The 25,303-nt window shown below is 32.1% G+C and overlaps 1 non-coding gene and 1 pseudogene across 1 annotated transcript; both read right to left on the minus strand.

The window, feature by feature from the left end:
- Positions 1–894: 894 nt before the first annotated feature.
- Positions 895–966, minus strand: TRNAM-CAU. The gene has a single exon. It is a non-coding gene; the product is annotated as a tRNA-Met (tRNA).
- A 4,254-nt stretch (positions 967–5,220) lies between these two features.
- LOC117908472 lies at positions 5,221–6,488 on the minus strand (annotated as a pseudogene).
- Between the last annotated feature and the right edge of the window lie 18,815 nt (positions 6,489–25,303).

Here is a 25,303-nt window from a genome sequence, read left to right on the forward strand (position 1 = left end):
GAAAAAAAATCCCCTCCTCCTATGTGATGCATTTTGGCTTGAAGATGATGAATTATTTAATAATGATGCTATTAGAATTGTGCCATCAATAAAGGAGAGGAGATTCAAGCACCATCGATCAACATTGGTTCTTCAAGCATCAAAAGAAAATATGATGACTTTGTAAGTAAGTTTTAAAAAAGTAGAGTTATAAACTTTATTAAATTTAATCATATATTGTGATTTTTTACACCTACATTTTACTTTATGCTAAGTCAAATTGGAAGCAGAAGCAAATAAAATGAGGTGAATTTAGCACTAATTACTGAAGAAGAATTAACTGTTAAAGGGGGGTTTTGTGGTGCAAGCTTTTCTACTATAGATACACTGAATGAGGATGATGACAATATTGAAGAGGATGATTTAAATTGATACATTTTAGTTATATATGTTTTACTTATGATTGTTTTCTTTTATGACTTATAATGGTTTTTTGTCCAAGTGTGGAACTATTTGAATGGTATTTCTTACTTAAATTAACTTGTTAAGGAGGTTTTTAGTTTTTATATTTTATTTTTACTTTTTTATATTTTTACATATTTATTAATTATAAAAATTAAGGTCTCAAAAGGCCTATATCTCAATTCTTCAAGGCTAGTTTACACCTCATGGGAACAAAAACACATCGTCTTACACTTTCACATTTAAAAACTTTGATCCATACAATGCTTGTTCTTAGACTCTCAAACATGTAATTTTTTATGAATCATTAATTAACCTTCCAAAGAAAATTTAACTAGCCTCCATGGAAGAGACATTAATTTTCCATTAAGTAGGCCAATTAATTAGTAGAATAGAAGGGCGAAAAAACGTACAGGATAAAAAAGGAAGCACGCTGGAAGCCTTTCTCTTACATATCAGAGCCAGGTTTCGATCCTGGGACCTGTGGGTTATGGGCCCACCACGCTTCCGCTGCGCCACTCTGATCTGTTGGTTGGCTTGTGAAACAAAATATATCTCTAAGATCTATACGGCTAAAAATGATGACATTTTAAATTTATTCTTGAAGGTGTTGGCGTTCTACTAATTTGAATTTAATTACAGAAAATTTTGATTTTACTATATGGATGTAGGCTTAATTAACAAACGTTTTATATTGTTAAAAAAATATATATTAATTGTGAGGTATAAGTGTATATTTGAATATATTATAAATTGGAAAATTTATTTTGATAGAGAAATTTAATTAAAATTAATTTGATGTGTGACATTGATTTAGAATGTTAGGTGAAATATACAATACGAAGCATAAGAATATAATAGGAAAGATTGATAATTGTATAGTGGATAAAGCGCTGGTTTGTGTATAAGGATGTTTAAAATAATAAAAAGAAACAAAATGATGAATACAATCATGTGACAGGTACAATTTGAATGTGCTGGCTGTTTTTCACATATGGTTTATGATGGAAATTTGGAGGTATAGTGGACTCTTGGGATATTACATATTTAAAGTAGAATTGAAGAATATGAAAATAAAAATAAAAAGTTTGGAAGGGTGATAGTTAAAAGATAAAAACATTTAATCAAGAGGTCACGTGAAGTAAGGATGGATTGTGCTTTGACATATCTTATTTTTGACATAAATACAATTAAATATATCAAGTATTTACATATAATTATATATATATATATATATATATATATATATATATATATATATATATATATATATATATATATATATAAAGAACTATTTAAAAAAAAAAAAAAAAAAAGAATGAGGATATTTTTGTCCAAAGGTGATAAAAAAAATAATAGAGAGTTAGATTTATAAAATTGAGTTTTCAATGACCATTTTAATCAAATAATTGTGTAAAATTTTGAGAGATTGTCTCATCGATAATCCATAATCCATACGCAGGAGTATCAACTAGGTATGATTGAGGTTGTTGGTGAATAATGATTTTACTAGGTATAAATTGATTTACTTGAAGAGAAAAAAAAACTCAAATAAGCCAAGAAATCAAAATTCAAGAAAAAACCCTTAAGCACTTCTGTGCCTCTTGAAATCAATTAAATAATCAAAACATATTTTACATATTTTTAGTAGGGTTTTTAAGAGTACCGGGAAAATGCACATCATTAAAATTAATTCTTTTATATTTTGTCAAAAAAAAAATGTAAGAGGCAAATGAAAATCACATAAATTTAGAAAAAAAACAATAGACAAAGTAAAACGATTGAAAAGAAATTAAACTTTAATTATAAAATAAATAATCCTTAAAATTTGATTAAAAAAACATATAAAAGTCAAATTAACAACTAAGTTAATTTACATCATCAGAAGCAATACAAAGAACCAATGTTATAATTCTTGAGATTTCAAAAACCCTCATATGATGATGATTTACTAGACATGTCATATGTTATGAATTTCCAATAACTAAGCCATCACGTAGCCAACATCCTTGTAATTATAATGTCTTAAAACTCTGATGTCTATTATCATTGGTTATAGGTTGTTGGTAGTGGGTCTATTCGTGACCATAAGCTATTTTCTACCATTACCTTTTCATCCTCTAAGGCCACTTCTTCATCACACAAAATACCACTTAAAAATAAAGAAAAATGTCACATTGATGATATAGTAACTTTTGAAATGTATCGATAATAGTATGATTTGAAGGGTTATGTAGTCTTTTAACTATATGATGAATACGATATTGAATAATGAACCCATTTCTTGGAAGAAACTTGTCTCTAGTGTCATCATATTTTTATAAATTAATTTCAAATATTGATATTGATCCTTGATTTAAAAAAAAAAAGATAGATGACATTAAAAGAAATCTTATAGGAATTATGCTAAGATACAATGACCTAATTCTAATAATTGAATGTTATGCTAAAAGCATAATACTTGTGAGATTTTAACACCCATACAAACTCCAAAATATCTAAATTAGAAAAAGTAAATTTGAATTAAAGTAGAAATATATAAACAAAATGATAAAAAGTCTACTCAAACACTATATTTTTTTTTATATTATAGTTTTATAATACTATTAACAAAAAATAAATTTTATACAATCATATATAAGTGGAAGCCATGTATTGAATATTTTTGAGAAATCTTAAGGATGATAAACATTTTATCTTCACGTTATAAAAAAAAAATATATTTAATTTATAATTTAATGTGATTTTAATGTGCCACCACGATGCATATGGTGGGAACTTTGCTTCAAGGAAAAGGGTCACAAAAGTCCTCTTAGAAAAAAACTATTCTAGGAGTTTAAAACTATTAAAAAATTGTCACTAAAAGAAAACTCTTAGAAAAAAAATTATAATTCTTTTTGAAACAAAAGTCCTCTCTTTAATAATTTCTTGTTCTCTTGAATATTTTTTTTCTTCATGAAAATGAGTAGCAAGACTTTTGTGCTGTGCTATGAAAAACAAAGTGGTTCTCGTATTGATAGTTTTATTCATAATTTGAAATAGAAAAACAACCAATCTAAATTCTTGGACAATCCAAATGGTAACTTAAAACTTTTTTTTCCTTCATATATATTACCCTTTTTCCTTATTTATATATAGTATAATAAAATATTCTAACATGCCTATATATATTCTTGTAATAGCTTATATAGTTTAGTAATAAACAAAATATGTATTTATTGCTTATAAAATAATATTTAATTTGATAATCCTTTTATATTTATAATATTCATATTCCTTTTATATTATGGATTCCAAGATCATTTATATGGTTTTATTTTCTTTTTAATTTTCAATTTTTTAGAAATTATTTTTACCCTCAACAAATTTTGAAGATATCAAATTTAATTTTTTTTTTCACTTTTTCCATTTTTTTAGCTCATTTCTAATATGTTTTGAGACCTAATTTCAGAAAAGGGTGTTTCAATATGTATTTATAAAAAAGAAAAAAAAACCACAAAAAAAAAAATGGGCTTTACAAAATTCAAATCTTATGCCCCCACCCCTTCCAGACCAGATCCATTCAGTTGGGCCGAGGTTAAGGCTAGCCCAAACATAGATTAAGCCCAACTTAACCATACCACAACGCTAGATTTGGATTAGGGGTAATCTTGTATAAAATCCTGGTCGATCACCTTGAACGAAGAAGAAGCGAGCATAAACCTCCTATTCTTTACAACCAGGCGCGTGGGGTAGGGTCACTGGTGTGTTCTCTGCGAGCAGTTTTTGTTAATTTTTTTTCTCTTATAGTATGTGGTGGTGGTAGATAGAATTTTTTTGTAATGGCTCTTGTTTACAATTTATTTAGTGTATACTTTGTTTATATCTGTGTAGTATCTGCATACTTTATTTACTTGTCAAAAAAAAAAGAAAAAAAGAAAAAACTAAGTGCATGTTTGGTGATGCAAGGTTCTATTGAAGGTTTAATATTAAAGTTTTTTCAAAGATTTCTCACCCTTTATGTGCACTTTCTATCAAAAAAAGCATAATTCAGATGGTCAAAAGATTACTAAAAATCCTTTTATGGTTACCTTTTGAGCTTATGAGCAACAGTAATACCTTGCTATTTGAGCTATTCATCGATAGAGAGAAGAAGGAAAACCGTATGTGGTAACCCATATTAGTAAAATGTTGAATGAAGCTTATAGGAATCACATCACTAATGAGAAGGAACTTCTTGTTGAAGTATATGCCCTGGTTCAGATCTTATCTTTTAGGCACCATCGTAATAGTTTTCAATGACTACTCCGCTTTGAGTTATTTTTCAAGGAAGAAGGATGTGAAATCAAGACTCATAAGATGTATTTTTTTTCTTTCCTACGGAAGTTTAATTTCGAAATCAAATGTAAGAAAGGTGTGAAGAATAGGAGGCTAATCACCTATCTAGGATCATCGCAGAATTTAAGGAAGATGAGCAAATTAATGATGAATATCCTAAAGAAGCTTTGGTAAGTAAAGGAAAAAGGTCCATGATATGCACATATAGTAACGTTTCTCGCTACAGGGCAGATGCCTTTATATTGGAAGAGGGAAGACAAGAAATTTTTTCTATCAAAGGTGGAATACTACATTTGGGACAATCCTTATCTTTATAAGTATTGTCGAGATTAGATAATTACGTGATACATCCCTGAGGAGGAGATAAAAAAAATGTCTTGTAAATGTGCCACCACGATGCATATGGTGGGAACTTTGCTTCAAGAAAAAGGGTCACAAAAGTACTTCAATAAGGCCTATATGGAGTTCATAATGTTTTATCTCGAAAGGAATCATTAACCATCAAGTGTGAACCATAGTGGGTACAGCCTATACTTGTCGTTTTGCACCCCATATGTTTATGTTTAAATCATGAGGTAGCAAAATATATAGTTGTCTTTCATAATACCACACATGTGATTACAGAGAGACAAAGTAGGGCCATGCGCATGAGGCCCAGACTTGATCCACGATGCATTCGTCTTATTCATAGGATCTCGCTAGGTTGATCTGACAGGATGCATCGTCGTCTTTAGGATGATGCACAGTACTCCAAAACATAAAAATACACTAATTGATAGTGAGTCTTACCAAACATGATATTTGCTAGGTATATGATATGTGATCTATATCCCAACTTTCTTCGTGAACTCCACCACCAAATCATACATCTTATGTTGGTGAGGAAGAGATCTGGACACGAACTCCTCCTCCATACACCTCTTACCCCATGCCACCAACTTGGGACACTCGGCCTCTATGCTGAAGTTCCCAAAAGCCTCAAATGTGTAGAACCTGGAGTAAAATGGGAGAAAAGCAATGTCCAGAAACCCCAAGCTCTCACCACCAAAGTAAGGATAGGATTTAAGCTCTCCTTCCAATAGCTTAATCCTATCTAGGAATTCCTTCTTGCTGGCCTCATGCTCTGCTCCTTTGGCTGTCCACAGCTTCTTACTGCATGGGTATACCTGAATCAAATTTTAAAAGTTAATGTTCTTATTCATCTGAACTAGTACAGCAAATTAAACAAGTATATATATTGGCAATTAAAAGGAATGGAATTATGAAAATCAAGGGGCAAGAAAAGGAGAAATGAGTTAATTAAGCACCATTTTGTCTATGAAGTCAGCCCAGAACTTTGCTTGTGCTTTTTGGTAAGGATCAGATGGCAGCAGAGGACATCTATCCTTCCAAACCTCATCAATGTATTCAACTATTATCAAGGACTCGCATATGGGCTTACCGTTGTGAATCAAAACGGGAATCTTTTTATGAACTGGATTCATCTTCAAGAGCAGAGAGCTTTTACCTCCAGTCAAGTCTTCTTCCTTTCCCTCATACTCGACCCCTTGGCTGCCAAGGCAAGTCTTACCCTAATCCCAAAAACGCTTGGAAAGAAATCTAACAGAACTATTTGGTCACTGTTGGCCATGGCTGCAACACACGGAAGTTGAAGTACTGGATATATTCGATCTGATTTCAGATGGAAGGAAAAGCGATGGTGCTGAGAGTCTTTATTTCTGCTTAGGTTGTTGTCTTCTGGTTGTGTTATCTTAATCTGAGTTAATCTTCCAACTATTCTTAGAATTTTTAATTAAATTATGCCAACGTCAGTGCTTACGTAGGCATTCATTTTCCAAAGAAGACAGACTACATTGACTAAGAAATTTACAAGTCATTGTTTTGTCCCTTTAGAAACATTTATTATTTAAAATAAATTTCTCAAAATTTTTTTATTAAGATATATAAAAATTAATTAAATATAATTTAATTTAAAATCAACTTAAATAAATTAAACATGTTTTACCAAACATCTCCTTAATATAATTCAATATAAATTAGTAACTTAATTTAAGTTATTAAATAGATCAAATATATTTAATAACATTATTTAATATTTTAATTAAGAATCAAAAATAATTTTAAGTATTAAGTCAGAATAATGTGAATACTAAACATCTATGACTTCATATTCAAATGAGAAAATATCCAGAAAGTCAGCAGTCATGAATTAAAGCCAACGGCTAGGATTCAAATGAGGAGATCCAACCGTTTGTGTTTGATGTACCTCATAAGCCATTGATGGAAATAAACACCGATCCAAGAGTCAAGATTCAATTGAGAGATCCAATGGTTGCCATATTTGTCGCACCTCTACTAAAGGATGACGACAATAATCACCAATCCAAAGGCCATAAATTCATGGTGAGAGATCTAACGATTCTATCCTGTGTTCTAGAAGTGTTCCAATAGTAAATATATTTGATCCAAGGGCTAGAGTTTAATTTGATCTGATCCAACGGCTGTGAGGGCTTCCTAACGCACATTTCTATGATTCAACGATCCCATTTAATAAAAATATCAATCTGGATGCAATTGAACAACCATAAATAACTCAACGATTATATTTGGCCCCCCAACTGCTTATTTGGCCTGAAATTTTCTTATAAATTCCTCATTCTCATTCTATTCACATAAATGTCTTTGTGATCTTTTATTACTCCAATTTTATTTTTTATTTCTCTCAAAAAAATTTCAATTTAATTTGAATATTCAATTTAATTTTTATGCATGATTAGATTTAACTTTAAATTACTAATATTATAAATTATAATTATATTCAATTTTAATTATTTAATTAGTACAACTGTAAACCCCTATTGGCAGGGGACCCCGGGGAGCAAGTTTTATTTCAATTTTTTTTAGGAGAGGGTGAGATATGAAAGAATGGACAGGAGAGGACAGTTTGGCAGAGATATGAGAATGTCTACAAGCAAGGAGGGGTGGTAGGGGGCTGGTCAGAGAAGGTGGTAGAGAGGAGCATGTTCTCGGGGAGGGGGAGGGGGAGGGGGCAGGGTGGAGGGGTGGTGGCTGTTTTTTAGGAAGCTGAGGGCAAGGAGGGAGCAGTGGGATTTTGGCTAAGGAAAAAACAGAAGAAATGAGGAGAAGGGAGAGGTATGATATTTACCATGGCTCTTGGACTCATTTGATGTATATGATCTCCTTATTTTTCTCTTAATAGTTTCGAGTAAATATCATCCGAGCATATGTTTTGTTTCATGGTTCATAGTTATGGTTTAGATGTTGCTACCTCTTTCATTTTTTTTGGTTGTTTGGAGAGCAATGAAACTCTGTTTTAACCCCACATTCCATGCATGGTCGCCACCCTCACCCATCTTCCCCATCCCTCATTTATTTTTTTTGCTGCATACACGGCGTCAACGAGGCCCCTGCTCCTCACCAGCCGCCATCACCCGCTCCAGCCATGCAGGCATTCGCGCTAGCCGCCACGGCGGCAACATCTCTTGGATGCCACAGGATTGCCGCCGCTGCTCCTCTCTCCATGGTGTCACCGACGTTGGGAGCCTCCCTCTGAAGAGGATATCCAAGCGGAGGGGCAAGCCATGAAGGAGATGATGCCTTGGGCTTGCCCATGATGAGAATTGATTTGGGCTTAAGTTCAAGCATCCGGCCCAAGTTGATGTTAAGAATGGGTGCCTTAGGTTTGCCCACGTTGGCCTTGAACTTGGGCTTAAGTTGGAGCCCAGGCCCAAGCCATGAAGGAGATGATGCCTTGGGCTTGCCCATGATGAGAATCGATTTGGGCTTAAGTTAAAGCATCCGGCCCAAGTTGATGTTAAGAATGGGTGCCTTGGGTTTGCCCATGTTGGCCTTGAACTTGGGCTTAAGTTGGAGCCCAGGCCCAAGCTTTGATGGTGATAGTGCCTTGGGCTAAAGTTGGAGCCCAGACCTAAGCTCTTGGTGACGGGTTTGGGCTTGAGTTGGAGCCCAACCCAAGCTTGTTGATGGGGGGGCCTCATGGCTCCTCAAACTAGCCACCCTCATGGCCCAAGTCCATGTTAAGCTAGCCCACTTGGTTGCCTCAATTTAAAATAAAATCCCTATACCTCTAATCCTTCAAAAATCCTATGGCTTAATTTAATTTTTCGATAATTAGTTCCAATCTCATTTTCTTCCATTAGAATTATTTGTTCCATTTTCATCTAGCCATCTAAAATCTAAATCTTTCAAGGAAATTATGTCTTAATTTAATTCTTCAATAATTAGTTCAAATATCACTTTCATCCTTTAGAGTTTTTATCCCATATTATCTAGCTATTTAAAGTCTAACCCTTTCAAAAATCCCATATCTTAATTTAATGATTCATTAATTGGTTTAAAGTTTTATTTTCATCAATTGGAATTATTATCATATATTCATCTAGATATTTAAAGTCCAATATTTCAAAAATCTCATGTCCCAATTTAATTTTTCAATCATAGAAATTTCTTTATTCGTCTAAATTTTATTTTTGTTATTTAGAATTCTTATTCCATATCTATTTATTTATATAAGGTCCAATTCTCAAAAAATCCAATTTCTGAATTAAATTCTCAATCCCAAAAATTCTACTATTCATCTTTATTCGCCTAAATATTATTATTGTTCATTAGTATTATAATCCTATACCTACCTATTTATTCAAAGTCTAATCCTTCAAAAATCCAACGCCCTAAATTAATTTTCAATTAGAAAAATTCCACTATTCATTCTTTTTATTTGTTTAAACATTATTTTTGTTAATTAGCATCGTTATTCCATATTTATTTATTTATTCATTTCAATCATTAAAATTCAATTCTTCAAAACCGGATTTCCAAATTTAACCTTTAGACTCAAAAATTCCACCATTCACTTTTATTCATTTAAATGTCATTTTTTTTTTATCATTATTATAAATTCCACGTTTACTTATTTCTTTCTTCTAAAAATTCCAATAATTAAAGTTTAATTATTCAAATATCCGACTTTCAAACTTAATTTTCAAAATCCCACTATTCACTTTCACTCGTTCAAACATCATTTTTGTCGGAACCCGAGTTTCAATTTAATCTTCAATCACACAAATCTCACTATTCACTTTCACCCGTTCCCATATCGTTTTGATTAATTAATAACATTATTCCCTATTTAGCTATTTATTTCTCTTAAAAATCTTAATCATTAAAGTCTAATTCTTCAAAATTCCGATTTCTAAATTTAACTATCTAAAATTCCAATTGTCCTATCTCCGAACTTAATTTTCAGTTTCCAATATTCCGATTATCGTATTTACCCAGTTACTCATTTGTTATCATCATTATTTTTGTTTCCATCTTGTTTGTTCATTTCTAAAAAGTCCGCTTTCAAATGATTTTCAAGATTTTCAATTTTTCATAAATCAACTTTCATAATTTCTACTCCTCAAATAACTTACGATTCTGATTTCTCTCAAAATTTAACTCCCAAAGTCCCAGTTTTCGCAACTTAATCTTTCTTTAAGATCCCGAACCTTCAAATCGTTTTCAAAATTCCAACCTCTTTCAAATTCAATTTCTAAAATTCTCATTCTCACATCCAACCTCTAAAAGTCTGATCTTCAAATGAACTCTAAAACTCCAATTTTCTAGTGATCTTCGAGACTCCAATTTTTCAATTAAATTTCCAAAATCTAATTTTCTCTCAAATAGTTTTAATTCCGCTCTGGTTTTCAAACGATCCTCCGCTCCTCTTGATGTTAATAAGCGTGAACGAATTTTTCATAATTCCAGAATAATAGAATCTATGACATTAAGTAATGCAAAAATAAACGGGCTTTGGTGGGGGCCCCACATATGTGACTGATCGATTGATTGACTTGATTATCATACATGATTGATTTATTCCACTATGTGACATGCTCGAAATTATTTCTTAATTGTGCATTAACCTCACTTTTTTTTATAAGCTTATTGTGGCTCGTCGCCCAAGTACGTATCTATTCCCATTTTGGTCTTTCTATATACATGTTTTGATTTTCATAGGTGCATGATAGTTCCGGGTATTCATTGTTTTCCTCATCAATTGCCACATCAGCTCCATTTTATTAGTAGGGACCCGTTTCTAGGGACTTAGAAGGGTGCTATGGTCTTTACCGTACCTTCCCAACAAGTAACCTGACCCCCGATCCCGATCCGGTTTTTCGCAGACCACCTTTTCCAAAAATAAGGAGTGATACTTAGGGTTTTTCTTTCTTATTTTGTTTTCCCTTTAAAAAAAATTAAAATAAGTGGCGACTCTAAGTCGTTTTCTTAATAAATAAAAATCATAATTTTTCAAAACAAAAATCGAGCTCGCCATCGAGTGGGAAACGCATGAGCCGAAATGCGAGGTCCATAACAACTTTAATAAAATTAAATAATTTAAACTAATGATTTAATTTAATATTAGTTTTATGTCGAAGTTAAGTCATTAGCATTGCATTACAATGTAAATTGTATAAATTGTTGACATTTTATAAAATCAAATATTTACTATAAATTAGTATTAACTTTATGTTTTACAAATTCATATCTCTTATTGATATATACGATATTATTGTTAAATGACACAAATTATGAAGCAGATAGATTGATTTTTCTAGCAAAGTAACTTTAATATATGCATTGTGACTTCTTTAATCAATTTTTGGATTTATTTCCAATATTTCTATGATTTTTTGTTTTTTTTATCAATTTGCATCTACCAATATTTTTTGTTCAATTTTTCATTCCATATTATTGATATTTTAGTAAAATCAAACCACTAATATTTCCATTAAAATTAATATTGTTATCCTTGGATAAACTAAATTTGAAAATCAAACAATAAAGAAACACATAAGAGAGATTACAAAAATTTTCTAATCAAGTTTATGAAGCATAATATAATTTTCATAAAACCCATTTTTCTTTTCCTTTAATTTCATGTAAGTAGATTTCACAATATATTCAAAGATGTTGAATCCAAACATAAAGCAAGCTGTTGGACCATATTTGTAAAATGGAATAAGGTATAATGAATGCATTTCTCTTGGCTCTTTTATTATGAGCGATCATTCGGGTGAATCAACCTTAATTTATGGGCGATATTGTTGCATCCCAACAATTTTTCCCTTAACATGAGGTTTTTGTGACTCGAACCCCATAACTATTGGCTTTTATGTTATTTATTGGATCAAACTTTGACACTCTCATCTTACAATCAATTAATGTTGATTGAAGATAAATCAAATCTTTTATGACATTTGACATAACTTCTTTCAAACCTATTTTGAGAACGATCATTTAGATGACCCATTCTCAAACTTAAAAGCAAATTGTTGTACTCCAACAATAAGAATTCTACATTTTTCAATCTATGTGAAAAACTATTTGAATAGTCAATTCTAGAGTGTTATGATGTGTAGAGCCCAATTATTATCCTAATAATAAGGGTATTTTAAGTTAGGGTATTTTAGAGATTTTACACATGATTTGGTTACCCTATTTATATTATGTTTAGGCCAAGTAAAAGTAATTCAATTTGCATGTTACAATATGGTGCCTTTTCTATATGCAACCGAATGTCTTATCTAACTTCATAGACACATAAAGGTTTTGAAAAAACAAGACATGAAACTGAAAAGTTCAAGTAGAATGGATGAACTTTTTAATATTTTATCTCAGTAATTCAGATTGTAGTTAGGGGGTTTCTATTTTTATGCAGTAGTTACATTTTCCTATTTTATAGTTAAATTGGTTATAGAGTCGGTAACTAGTTTTTGTTGTATATCTATGTACTCATACTTTTCTTCTAAAAAGTTACATGGTATTAGAGCCTCGTACTCTTGACCCATTTTTTTTTCTGTCATGAAAAAAACAACGATGACCAGCGCAACAAGAAACTCTACAGCTTCTACAAATTCATTTGAGAGCATCCAATATGTTGCTTCAACATCAAATGACAACTCTTTTTCCCATAATTTCAACCTGCAACTCACAGTTCATAAGCTCAACGAGAGGAACTATCTTAAATGGGCACAATCTATGAAATTGGCGATTGATGGAAGAGGGAAATTAATGCATCTAATAGGTGAAGTGACACAACCTGCAACAAATGATCCATTCCTAAAAAAATGGCGATTTGAAAATTCCCTTGTCATTACGTGGCTCGTCAATTCTATGAAGCCTTTTTTTTTTTTTTACCAACATCCAAAGAAATTTGGGTGGCTGTGCGAGACTATTATTTAGATTTGGAGAAGTCATCTCAAATCTTTGATTTGAAGACTTGACTTCAACAATCCAAACAGGGAAAACGTGATATTACTACCTATTACAACGAGATGGTGACTTTATGGCAAGAACTGGACCAATGTTATGATGATGTTTGGGAAAATTCCAATGATTGTGCTCACCATAAGAAGAAGGAAGAGAATGATTGGGTCTACATGTTCCTCGCTAGTCTTAATCAAAATTTGGATGAAGTTACGGGACGGATTCTAGGTCGGAAACCATTGCCCTCCATTTATGAAGTTTTCTCTTAAGTTAGGCTTGAGGAGTCCCGAAGAAGGATTATGTTGTAAAATCTAGAGTCTAGTTCAAACTAGGAACTTGAGGACTGAGCCTTTGTATCAAGAGGGATTGACTGTAAGGCAGATAAGCGGAAGAAGCCATGGTGTGAGCACTATAAAAAACATGACATACAAAAGAGACTTGTTGGAAGCTTCACGGTAAACCATTGAATTGGAGGAGAAAATTAGGTGGAGATGGACATGCTTTTCAAGCCATAATCGAGGAGTCTCTAAAGCACCAAATCAATTCAAAATAGTCTCGTTCATGACGAAACAATTAAAACACTTATACAAACTTTTTCAATCTCCAAAATTGTCTATAAACCCATCTTGTTCTTTGGCTCAAAAAGGTAATTATTTCACTATTACCTCTCTAAGTGTCATTCTAAATTCAGTAAATCCTTATATCATTGATTGTGGAGTGACTGATCACATAACAGGTTGCTCGAAACTATTTTCCTCTTATAGTCTTTGTGTAGACAATAAAAATGTCAAAATTGTAGACGTTCCCTTTCTGCCATAGTTAAAACCAGATTAATCCAACTCTCTCTTTCCTTAACACTTCATAATTTGCTTCATGTTCCTAACCTGTCTTGTAATATACTATCCATCAGTAAAATAACTTTTGATCATAAGTGTCATGCTAATTTTTATCCTTCATATTGTGAGTTTTAGGAATTGAGTTTGGGGAGGACGATTGGCAGTGCTAGAGAGTGTGCCAACCTTTACTTTTTTTAAGATGGAACCAACTTAAGTAGACAAAACCAACATACCTGTGTCCAATTCTGTTTTTGTTTATAGGAATAGTGAAATAATGGTATGCCATTATAGGTTAGGCCATCCAAGTTTTCAATATTTGAAGTACTTGTTTCAAATTTCTTTTAGAATAAAAATCCATCTTTCTTTCAATGCAAGATTTGTCAATTAGCTAAACATCATCATGCATATTTTTCTCCACAACCTTACAAAGACTCTAAACCATTCACTATGATTCATAGTGATGTTTGGGGACCTTGTCGAGTTTCTACAAGTTCTAAAAAAAATGGTTTGTTGCATTAATTGATGATCATACTCGGTTAACTTAGGTTTATTTGATGAAAAAAACCTGAGTTGGAAACAATTTTCAATTTTTTTTACACTATGGTGCGAACACAATTTCACGAGAAATTTCAGATTTTTAGGAGTGATAATGGAAAAGAGTGTTTTAACAAAATTTTGGGAAGTTTTTTCTTGGAAACAAGAATTGTTCATCAAAGCTCTTGTAATGATACTCCTCAACAAAATGGGCTAGGTGAAAGAAAAAACAAACACTTGTTAGAAGCAGCTCGAGTGTTCCTTTTCATAACTAAGGTACCTAAATATCTTTGGGGTGAAGCCCTTCTTATTGCAACATACCTTATAAATCGAATGCCTAGTAGGGTTTTAAACTTTGAAACTCCTTTCAATATTTTTCATAAGTTTGATCATATGCATAGGCTTTCATCAACTTTGCCTCTAAAAAAATTGGGTGTGCCACTTTTGTTTACATTCATGATCACAATTAAGGAAAACTTAAACCCTGAGCTCGAAAATGTGTGTTTGTTGGTTATGTTTCCAATAAAAAAGGGTACAAATATTTTGACCCGGTTTTCAAAAAAAAATGTTTGTCATCATGGATGTAACATTTTATGAATTAACACCATTTTCCACTACTGATCTTCAAGGAGGGAGAAAGAGATTGAAGATTTAGATCAATTAGAACATTTTCAACTTAAGGAACCACTAGTTGTTTATTCTCCCACACCCTTAGCTCAATTTGAGAGTCCAAATGTTATTATACTAGATTTGAGCGAATCAAGTTTTATAAATAATGAAAATGTAGATCCATCCTTACTGTTGTCCCATAAAGATTATGACTCCAACATAACGAATTGAAGATTTAGATCAATTAGAATATTTTCAACTTAAGGAATCACTAGTTTTTTATTCTCCGACACCCTTAGTTCAATTTGAGAATCCAGATATTATTGTACTAGATTTGAGCAAATCAAGTTCTGTAAATAATGAAAATCTAGATCCATCCTTAGTGTTGTCCCATAAAGATTATGACTCCAACATAACAAATTGAAGACTTAGATCAATTAGAATATTTTCAACTTGAGGAATCACTAGTTGTTTATTCTCCCACACCCTTAGTTCAATTTGAGAGTCAAAATATTGTTGTATTAGATTTGACAAATCAAGTTCTTTAAATAATGAAAATGTAGATCCATCCTTAGTATTGTCCCATAAAGATCATGACTCCAACATAATGAATGGAAAAGAAAAAAGTACTAAGAACATAAGGTTAATAGCCAACATTTTCTACTCATGAAGAAATACAACTCAAAGAAAAGAGTTGATTGATCTCTTGCACTGCCATGAGTCCAGATATCCTCCAAGTAACACTTTCCTTGAGCCTGCACAACCTGTTCAGTCTACTTCAGGTCTTAATACCAAGTCCATGAGTCCTATGTTCGATTCTAGTGAGTATAGCAATTCTAATATTCCCATGGTTGTCCGCAAAGGTGTAAGGTCATGTACCAAACACCCATCGTCTAACTATGTGTCATACAAAAATCTCTTACCTAATTTTCATGTTTTTACCTCACAAGTGTCTTGTATGGAGATTCCAAAAAGTGTGTAGGATGTTCTAAAAAAAAAAAACATGGGAGTTGTGGATTTGCCTAGAATGAAGACAATTGTAGGGTGAAAATGGGTATTTACAATTAAATACATGTAAGATGGATCACTTTAAAGGTATAAAGCTAAGTTGATCATCAAATGATTCACTCAGACCTATGATATTGACTACCTAGAGACCTTTGCACCTATAACAAAGCTAAATACTATGAGAGTTCTCTTATCACTTGCAACAAATCTCGATTGGCCTTCACAACAATTAGATGTGAAAAATTCTTTCCTTAATGGAGACTTGGAGGAAGAGGTATATATGGATTCACCCCTGGGCTTTGATGAAAGGTTTGGTTCAAAGGTGTGTAAATTGAAGAAATCTTTATATGGGTTGAAACAATCACCAAGGGCTTGCTTTGAGAAGTTCACTCAATTTGTTAAAAGTCAAGGGTACACTTAGGAACAAGTTGATCATACTATGTTTGTAAGACACTCGCAAGATGGGAAGATAATTATTTTAATTGTGTATGTAGATGACATAATTCTCATCGGGAATGACTTGCTTGAGATGAATCGGTTGAATCAATCTTTCTCATCAGAGTTCAAGATCAAGGATTTGGGGTCTTTAAGATACTTTCTTGGAATGGATGTTGCTCGGTCAAAGAAATGAATAGTTGTCTCACAATGAAAGTATGCTCTTGATTTCCTTAAAGAAATTGGAATGAGTGGTTACAGACTAGTAGACATCCCAATTATCCCAACCAAAAACTTAGAGATGACAAAGAAGGAAATCTAGTATATACATCTCGATATCAAAGACTAGTAAGGAATTTGATTTACTTATCAATATACACAACTAGATATTGAATTTTTCGTGAGCATGGTAAGTCAATTCATGCACTTGCCCAATGAGAAACACCTTGAGGTAGTATATCGAACCCTGAGGTATTTAAAAGTACACCGGGCAAAGGTCTACGCTTCTAGAAGAATACACAACAAAACATTGAGGCCTACAATAATGCATACTAGGTAAGTTCAATCACTGATAAGCGATCTACATCAGGATATTGCACATATGTTTGGGGTAACTTGGACACATGGCAAAGTAAAAAACAAAATGTGGTTGAAAGAAGCAGTGTCGAAGTAGAATATCGAGCTATGCTCATGGAATTTGTGAGATGTAATGGCTGAAGAGGGTACTAGAAGATTTGAAGATGCCAATTAACATGCCAATGAAGTTGTACTGTGACAATAAGGCCACCATCAGCATTGCACAGAATCCAATGTAACATGATCGCACAAAGCATGTTGAAACTGATAGACACTTCATAAAATAGAAGATCGACAATGGAGCTATTTGTATGTCATTTGTTCCAACAACACAACAAATAGTTGATATTCTCACCAAAGGATTGTTCAACCCTAACTTCAAACTTCTTATCAGCAAGTTGGGCATGATTGATATTTATGCGCCATCTTAAGGGTGGGTGTTGAAGTTTTAGGAAGTAGTTAGGATATTTTATTTTTCTGTTAAATAAAATCTGAAGTTAGAAATTCAGATTGTAGTTAGGAGGTTTCTATTTTTATGTAGTAGTTACATTTTCCTATTTTATAGTTGAATTGGTTATAGTGCTAGTAACTAGTTTTTACTATATATCTATGTACTCATACTTTATGAAATTTAAGAAGAACAATTACTTCTCTTATAAAAAATTACAACCTTAAATCTTGAAAGTAGGGCCAAGGGGAATGACAAAAATTCTAACTGAAATAAAGGTAGATCAAAGTTAAGGAATGAAAAAAGTTATTCTAGATTTGGGTGGATATGAAGTATTGGAACTGTGGGAAAACAAGTCATATAAAGAAACACTGTAGAGCACTGAAAAAGAATGAAGAAAACAAAAGTGATATTGCAACTACAATCACTGAGAAAACACATAATGTGTTACTTCTGTCAATTGACAATTCTATTGATTGTTGGGTTTAAACTCGGGGGCATTTTTCCACACAACTACATACTTAGAATTTATGGAGAACTATGCTTTTGGGAATTATGTGAAGATGTATTTGGTAGATGACGAACCACTAGATATTGTGGGTATTGGAGACATCCGTATGAAAATGTCAAACAATTATTTGTGGAAGATTCATAAGGTGAGACATGTACTAAAATTGATGTGTAATCTAATTTCAGTAGGGCAGTTTGATGATGAAGGACATAATGTAACCTTTAGCAGTGGTGTGTGGAAAGTTACAAAATGTTCCACGATTGTTGCACGAGGGAATAAAATTAGAACACTATATATGACATCCAATTGCTTAGATATGGTTTATGTTGTTGACAGTAATGCTAATTTAGATTTGTGGCATTGTAGGCTTAGACACATGAGTGAAAAAGGAATGAAAGTACTTGTATCAAATGGTAAATTGCTAGGGTTGAAATTTGTTGAGCACAAATTGCATGGGGGTTGCATTTTCAGGAAATAGAATAGGGTAAGCTTCTCCAAAGTCGGTAAAGAGTTGAAAGAAGAAAAATTGAAGTTGGTTCATATAGATGTATGGGAACCTTCAACTGTAGCCTATCTTGGAGGATCCAACTATTATGTGACATTCATTGATGCCTCAATTAGGAAGATATGAGTTTATTTTCTAAAGAATAAATCAGATGTGTTTGGTGCCTTTAAAAAGTGGAAGACTATGGTTGAAAATGAGATGAACTTAAAAATGAAGTGTTTGGAGTCTGATAATGAGAGGGAAGTACATTAATGATGATTCCAAGCAGTATTGCACTAAGAATGGGATCAAGATGACAAAAACTATTCCTGGAAAACCTCAACAGAATGGTATGGTTGAAATGATGAACATGACCTTAAAATGAGTGTGTGAGGAGTATGAGGATTCACGTGGGATTATTGAAGACATTTTGGGTGGATGCAGTTAACATTGTGACTTACTTGATCAATAGAGGTCTTTCAATTCCTTTGGATTGTAGAATACCTAAAGAGGTTTGGAGTAGTAAAAAGATAAACCTTTCTTTTTTGAAAGTGTTTGGTTGTCTTTCTTATGTTCATATTGATGTTGCTACTAAAAGTAAACTTGATCTAAAATATTGAAAATGTAAATCTTTATTGGTTATGGTTACATCGAGTTTAGTTATCATTTTTAGGATGACTAAAATTGAAAAATCATTATAAGTAGGGATGTGATCTTTAATTAGCAGGTGATTTATAAAGATAGGTTAAGTTTCAAATAATGCAAATTCTAAAGTAAGGATGTTTGAGGTAATTTACTTGAAAGATTTTTTGGTGAATGATTTACAAGTGAATGTTCATGAAGTTCAAGAAACCACACCACTAAAAGATTAAGAAAATGTAGTCTCATAAGTGAATCAGTATACTCTCATTATTGAACTCAAAAGATCTTTTAGAACTATCATATCGCCCCAAAGATACTCCTCTTCACTTAACGACATTTTGCTTACTGACAGAGGTGAACTAGAGAGTTATAAAGAAGTAGTGCAAGTTGATAAATCATTTAAGTGGGAGTTAGCTATAAAGGATGAGATGGATTCATTGATGTCTAATCAAACATGGCAGTTGGTAGAGCTATCGAAAGAAAAAAGGCTTTGTAAAATAAATGGGTATACCGAATAAATGAATATTAAGATGGTAGCAAGAGGTACAAAGCAAGACTTGTATTAAAAAAATTTTCGTAAAAGAAAGACTTTGACTACATAGAGATTTTCTCCACAGTAGTCAAATCGACCACTATCAGAATAGTACTTGGGTTAGTGGAAAAAAAGATCTGCACTTATAACAGATGGATGTAAAAATGAATTTTCTTCATGGTTGTTTGAATGAAGATATTTACATGCATCAACCACAAGGGTTTTAGGTTTAGGGAAAAGAGAAAATGATGTGTAAGCCATAAAATAGTCTATATGGCTTGAAACAAGCTCCAAGACAATAGTATAAGAAGTTTGACAACTTCATGACTAGCAATGGTTTTTTGAGGTGTTAGACAGATCATTGTTGCTATATTAAGAGGTTTGATGGCTCCTATATTATTTTATTATTATATGTTGATGAAATGTTGATTGTAGGGGCTAGCATACATGAGATTGACAAACTAAAAAAGAAGTTATCAGAGGAGTTTTCAATGAATGATTTAGATGCTACAAAACAAATCCTTGGGATGAGGATTACTAAGGATAGGGATGTCCTTAAACTATCACAGGAAGAGTATGTGAAGAAGATGCTTAGCAGATCCAATATGGTTGGAGTGACACCTATGAGTACCCTTTTGGCTAGTCATTTTCAGCTATCCAAAGATCAATCACCCTTAAATGAACAAGAGTGGGTTTACATGGCCAAAGTGTCTTGTGTCTTTGCTATTGACAATCTTATGTATGCTATGATTTACACTAGACTAGATATAGCACATGCAATGAGAGTTGTGAGCAAATATATGAGTAATCTAGGAAATAACACTAAGAGGCAGTGAAATAGATTCTTAGGTATTTGAGAGGCACTACAAAGTTGACTTTGTGTTTTTGGATGTCAAATTTAGGCTTGGAAAGGTATGTAGACGCTGATATGGATGGTGATATAGACAATTGAAAGAGTAGTATATGATATGTTTTTACTTTGGGTGGTACCACATCAATTGGGTATCAAAGTTACAAAAGATAGTTGCACTTTCTACTATTGAGACAGAGTATGTTGTAATGATAGATGTTAGCAAAGAGATGATATGGTTGTAGTTTTTATATGAAGAATTGGGTCACAAGTATGTGTTAAGTATGTTAAATTGTGACTGTAAGAGTGTCATTCATTTGGCAAAGAATCTTGTTTATCATGCTGGGACAAAACACATGCAGGTTTGTTATCACTTCATAAGATTAGCTTTGGAAGATGGAGTTTTAATACTCAAGAAGATTCAAAGGAATTGGAATCTTGTTGATATATTGACAAAGACCGTAATGATTGAGAAACTAGAGTTGTATGCAATTTCAGTTGAGCTTCTCAACTAAGGATTTAGAAGTCATAGTTGTTATAGGTGAAGACAGTTGATGACAGATTAGTCTTTGAGTGGGAGACTATTAAGATGTGTGGAACCTAATTATTATCCTAATAATAAGGGTATTTTAAGTTAGGGTATTTTAGGGATTTTACACATGTGACTTGGTTACCCTATTTATATTATGTTTAGGGTAGCCAACTTTGAGAGATTTTTTTTTATTATTTATTTATTTTTATTGAGAGAGATAGAAAAATACAAAAAGAGAAAAATCTAAAGGTGGGGTGTTTTGGGATTCTCTTGTACTATCTTTTTATCATAATGAAAATTTGCATGGACTACAAGTGGATATAACTCTTACATTGAGAGTAGACCACTATAAATCTCGTGTGTTCTTAAACTTTAATTTTTCACATTGGAAACATTTTCGATTTTGGAAAATAGGATTAGGGTGTTTTAATCTTAACATAGAGCACGAAAACAAGTCTAAACAAATGCTGCAATTGAATAGAAATCTGTATCATATATAATTTCATGAAGTTTCAATTTAAATTCACTCTTCTCTTAGCATGAGAAGTATCTAAAAATCTAAGCTCTTAGTTACTCTTCCAAGGATACTCTATATATATGTTTTTAGAAGAAAACATGAAGAAGATGAAGAAGGGAGAAAAAAAAAACAAAGCTATGTACAAAACTTTAAACTATATATTTCTCCCAAAATATTCAACTGAAAACAGTTTGTGCTTGGATGTGTAAAATAGAAAAAAAATTTCCCACAATAATTAAGAAGAAGATGAGGAGAAGTGGAAGGTTCAAATTCAACTCAAACCTAGACATGTGGACGCTAAAATGCAACAGCTTTGAGAAAATCGACAATTGAGATTAATTAATTTTATATTTAACACTTAAATGGCTAAGATTGCTTTTTCCACTTTATTCTTGTTAAAGATAACCTACAAAAACATTTTACTTAATAACATCACAAAAACTAAAGTAAGCATCAAAATATGGACATAGGAATAAGAATTAAAAGTGATGGAAGGAAAAGCAACCAAGATGAGCAAGTTTGCGTTTCTAAGAACCACCAATCCCAAAATCAACACCAATTATCAATAATAAGAGAGTAAATCATTCTAAGTACCAAAATGAAGCCAAATGTTATACTAGAGTCCTCATTCCTCTCTACCCTTAAAGGAATTTCCAAACCATCTTTTACTACTAATATTAAAAACCAACAATTGTATATATAGATATTTATGCATTCCTAACCCATGCAAAATCCTTTCACAATCACTATAAAAAATGGCTTGCAAGGCACCTTTTCATTCTTGATTTTTTAATTCTATTTTCACAATTTTTTCCCTAAATAGGAAGTGCAATGTTTGGTGTTCACTCCTTGCCCATGTAGTAGTGGCTTTTGACCTATGACTCAAAGTAGATGGCCTTAGGGCACTAAGTGATGATGCATCCTCTGTAAGCTTACTTTCAAACTTCAAAGCTTAAGCAAATTAAACAAGGAAAAAGAAAATTGTAATATAATTTTTTACATGTGGTAATGGTAGAAATTTTGAAGCTACGAAACCTTTATTTGAGAAACTAAGGGCCTGCTTGGTTTTTTTTTTTTAAGAATTGTTTTCTATTCTTGAAAGCGAAAAACACTAAAAACAAGTTTGGGGAAGGGGGTGTTGTTTTTTTTTTTTGTGTTTCCCATGTTCTCAAAAGAGCACTACTTCTATAACAAAAAAAAAAAAAAATGTTTTTATTGTTTTTTCACTATTAAAAGAACATATTGTTCTCTGTGTTTTCTTTTCCTTATTTTTATGTTTCCCTGGCTACTTTTTGTGCTTCCCCATCTTTGTCATCCATTGAAACCGTTTCCAACAAGAAACGAAGATGAGCTTATAGATCTGGATGTTGTTATTTCATGCATTTTGTTTTTTATTTTTTTGGATTTTGATTCTTTTCCTAGATCTGGTTTTGTTTTTCATTATTGTTGTTGTTGTTATTATTATTATTATTATTATTATTATTATTTTCGTAGATCGACTATGTTTTTATGGGTTTGCCAATAATGTTTTCCATTCATAGGTTTGGTGTGCTTTTTTTTCTTCCATTGATGATTAATATGATTGACGGAATCCCGATTGAAAACGCCTCCGCTTTTGCCCCTTGTATAGTTTTATTTATTTCTTTTCTATTTTTTTCCTTTCTTAATTATTTCTCCATGTTCACATCTCTGACCTGCTTCCATTTTCCATCAAAATTACCTACCTTGACTTTATAATTAGCTCGCTCTTTTTCTCCCTAAGGTTGTTGTCCCTAAAGAGATCTTTGTTTCTCCAAATTCAGGTAAATATGCAGATTTCTTCTTAGTTTGTTTCCATAACTAAATGGATTTTCCCATTTCCAGTTCGATCTTTATGGGTGTCTCAATTGGATTCCGTAATTTCTTAATTTTTTTTTCATCTGAAAATCTTTCTAGGTGTCCATGATTTGGTTCTAATTTTTCATCTCTGAACTTATTCTATGCCCCAATGTTTAAGTGTTAAACATTATGGGCCTATGTAGTTTTGACTTTGAAGTGTTGTTTATTTATGTAAAGATATCTTTGTTGCTCCAAATATAGGTAAATATGTAGGTTTTTTCTCAGTTTATTTCCATAATTAAATGGATTTGCCAATTTCTATTTTGATCTTTATGGGTGTCTCTATTGGATTCTGTAATTTCTTCACTTTTTTCATCTGAAAATCTTTTTGGGTGTCCACGATTTGGTTCTAGTTTTTCATCTTTGAATTTATTCTTTGGCCCTATGTTCAAGTCTTAAACATTATGTTTTGGCGTAGTTTTGACTTTGAAGTGTGGTTTGTTTGTGTAAGATTTCAAGATTTTTTAGAATTTTTAATGTTTTGAAATCCTAGGATGATCTCCTCCAAGACCCAAAGAGTATGTCACATTGATGGCTTCTAGTGTTTTTCCTTAGCCCTAGAATGAAGATTTTGGAGTTAAATATGAAGGATAACCCTTTATCCAATGCTTGAAAATTATTTTAGTTGAAGATGGATCAATCCTACATAAAATCTAAATCAATCATGAAATTTAAAAAATACTTAGCAAAAAAACAATAGTTGTCTCTATCTTCCAAAACTTCTTTAAAAGATTTCCATTAATTTAGAAAACTTGATTGATGTGATTTCATTCATCTACTACTTCAATTACATACCTTAGCCTTTAAAAGCCTCCAACATCTTGAAGTCTTTTAAAGGATTTGGAAGACCCAAGTTGGGATTACAATTAGGAATATATATGCAAACACTACCAACAAAATGTATATACAAAGACTATAAAAAGAGGATCGTCTCCTATAAACAGGCATTGATATGTACATAAACAAAATCAAGTTAATGAGAAAAACATGGAGACCTGAAATGATTCCAATGTTCTTCCTGCAAAGTAGTCTCTCAAATGATAGTGCATCAATTTTTTAGATGAAGGAAGCATTGACTCTCTAGGTGTTCGGATTTTTATTTTTTGAAATTTCAAATCAAAACGAGTCAAGATGCTTATTCTTGTAGATGCCTAATTTTCGACCAGGCTGAGAGTTCTCTATCCAATAAACTTACATGAAAACTTTGTTTTGCCACAAAATTCATGCATGAGATGACAATTTCCTTAGATTCTTACCTCCAAGACTTTTCTCGATAAAGCATGATCAAGACCAATTTTCCTTACCCTTATATATTTTCATAGTGGTATTTGATGCACTGCATATTAAATAATTAAAAAAGAAAAGGAAGGAAAGAAAGAAAGTAAGAAAAAGAAAATTGAATTTAGTTGAATGTTTCTTTGATTTTTCTTCATGTTTCTCGACTTTCATATTGATGGGTTTTAGGCTCTGCTTATTCTGATTGATTACAAAATCATGGAAAAAACTTACTTGTGTCATTGGATGAAAATGTCTATGATTCAAATTGTAAGATTGCAATGAAGTACGTAGGGGGTTTCACCTTATTCTCTCTTTGTCCGCAGTCCCCCTATGGACTTCGTCGGCACATTAAAATTATATGAGATGTTAAATGACTGAAGTGCCCCTTTATTTCATGTTGACGAAAATTGGATACAATGGAGAAAAGAAACACTCTCACACACTCACTTTGATACAATGAAACTCTCAAAGATACAAATAAGAAGAACAAGAAGAAGAACACAAGAAAGGCTCAAACAAGTTCTTGGAACTTTGTCCAAAGACTCTATTTCCTCCCACCTCTAGAAATCTTTAGGGAACTAAT

The sequence above is a fragment of the Vitis riparia genome, chromosome 19 (assembly GCF_004353265.1).
Source record: "Vitis riparia cultivar Riparia Gloire de Montpellier isolate 1030 chromosome 19, EGFV_Vit.rip_1.0, whole genome shotgun sequence".
NCBI lineage: Eukaryota > Viridiplantae > Streptophyta > Magnoliopsida > Vitales > Vitaceae > Vitis > Vitis riparia.